Source organism: Ipomoea nil, unplaced genomic scaffold (genome assembly GCF_001879475.1).
Source record: "Ipomoea nil cultivar Tokyo-kokei standard unplaced genomic scaffold, Asagao_1.1 scaffold0317, whole genome shotgun sequence".
NCBI lineage: Eukaryota > Viridiplantae > Streptophyta > Magnoliopsida > Solanales > Convolvulaceae > Ipomoea > Ipomoea nil.
Genome location: NW_017616745.1, coordinates 763,442 through 765,000, shown reverse-complemented (window position 1 = coordinate 765,000; position 1,559 = coordinate 763,442).

Here is a 1,559-nt window from a genome sequence, read left to right as displayed (position 1 = left end):
TGCACGGTATAACAATTGAGAGTAATCGCGCTCAAAAATTGATTTTTTTTTTTTTGTCAGAGCACGAGGTGTCCTGAACAGGCCCTAACCGTAAGAGAAGGGGTTCAGACTAATCCCTATTCGCACCGGGCCAGACAAAGTGCTGATCAAATTGATTTTTCCATATAAGAGGGGATTCGAACTTTGAGCTTCTTTTAAGGGAGAAGAGTTAGCATGACATAATGGTCTTTGGACGATGAGGCAAATGTTATGCATGGGACATAAATAAAGCTACAGAGTAGCAGTGCATGTGCATGCTGAGGTAATGAGGTATGGTCGTAAGTCGTAACTTTTGAAAAGCACACCATGCATATGGTGGCAAATTGCATTTATTTTACAGTATGGTGTGGGACTGTGGGTAAAAACTCAGCACCCAAGAAAGAGACTTTATATATGTTATAGTTTTATACAATTCAAAGTTTTCTTAAAATGGAATTTGTATTAATATTAGTATAAACCACTTCTCATTTATTCCAATATATATAACAGAAAGATTTCTTTACTTTCAAACTTTTCCATAATTATTTTTTCAACTCAAATAATATACTTCAAAAATCAATTTTCTCATTCACTTATTATTCATGATGGATATATTAGGAGAATGGATGCGGGGCACAATCCGACCCGGGGTGGCGGCGTGACACGAGAGGCCTTGGGGACCCCATCGGGGTCCCCAGCGTGGACCTCGGGCAAGGACTACTGCGTGGACCGCGGGCAAGGACTACTGCGTGGACCAAGGACTACTGCGGGGACCTCAGGCAGGGACTACTGCGAGGACCTCAGTTGGGGACCCCACCGGGGCCTCCCCGCGTGACTTGGTCAACTAAGATCTAACCGCCCGCCCTATTCTCTTGGGGTCGGTTGGGAGAACTATTTAGTATAAAAGGGAGCATCCTTGTCTTGTTAGGGGATCTACTTCCTATTTATTATTACCATATTTACCTTGTAATTCTCCTGAAAACATTATCAATACAAAGGTGTCCCCGTGACACGCATTCAACGTCTTTCCCAATCCCTTATCTATCGGGTTTAGTAATTCGGGTCTACCCCGGGTTAATTAAATCCATCAATCTGATTAGAACGTACAATATCAATTTCTTCGTCCCACTTAAGAAAACCTGAATTCATTTTTATTTGATCCAAAGTGGGAGTCAACCCGTTAATATTTGTACCCCAAAATAGACAATTAAAATACCATATTATTATTATTGTTGTTGTTGTTGTTGTTGTTGTTGTTATTATTATTATTAAGGAAATTAAGGAATGACATTCTTAATTATATTATCCTCGATCTATTACAGTTATAAAATTTTTGGCTCTTTTAGTTGGAGAATCAGCGGGAGGAGTGCCTTCATAATGTTGCACTGGACAGATTCCAACAGAAATTTTCAAGCTCTACTCATGTCAATTGTCTCTTAAATGATGGATATTTTTTCGGCACTTAAGTTTTTTTTTTTTTTTTTTTTTTTTTTTTTTTACATATGTACTATTCTAAACTAATTTATTTTAGATTTATCATT